Here is a 666-nt window from a genome sequence, read left to right as displayed (position 1 = left end):
ACTCCTCCCTGTTGGCATTGACCTTGATCACCCCACTGAAGTGTTTCCCAGGCTTCTCCACCATAAAGTTACTCTCTTTATCCTCCATGTCCAGGTTGTACTTTTGGCAAGGCAGTCACTACTGAGCTCAGCCCACACTTGGGGAGTTGAGAGTAAGGCTCTGTCTCCCTGAAGGGAAAGCAGCTAAGTAAAATATTTAGAACTCTTTTGCATAGATTTGTTTATTCTCTCCCATGTCCTTTTTTTTTTTTTTTTTTTTTTTGAGACAGGGTCTTGCTCTGTCACGCAGGCTGGAGTGCAGTAGCATGATCATGGCTCACTGCAGCCTCAACCTTCTGCGCCCAAATGATCCTCCCATCTCAGCTTCAGGAGTAGATGGGACTGCAGGCATATGCCATTATTCCCAGCTCATTTTCCTGTTTTCTGTAGAGATAGGGTCTCACTATGTTATCCAGTGTGGTTTTGAACTCCTGGGCTTAAGTGATCTATCCACCTCAGCTTCCCAAAGTGCTGTAATTACAAGCGTGAGCCACCCCACCAAGCCTCCCCCATGTGCTTATGTGTATAATCACCGATTTATGTCGGTCTGGGTTCATGGATGCTTATACTGTGGGTTATCATTCAATACTACCTGATTTATTTTGTGTCTCATGTGGTCCTATATTT

The sequence above is a fragment of the Mandrillus leucophaeus genome, unplaced genomic scaffold, assembly GCF_000951045.1.
Source record: "Mandrillus leucophaeus isolate KB7577 unplaced genomic scaffold, Mleu.le_1.0 Scaffold1151, whole genome shotgun sequence".
In the NCBI taxonomy this organism is placed as follows: Eukaryota; Metazoa; Chordata; class Mammalia; order Primates; family Cercopithecidae; genus Mandrillus; species Mandrillus leucophaeus.
The sequence above is the reverse complement of the archived record's forward strand: the minus strand, read 5'-3'. Positions refer to the sequence as shown.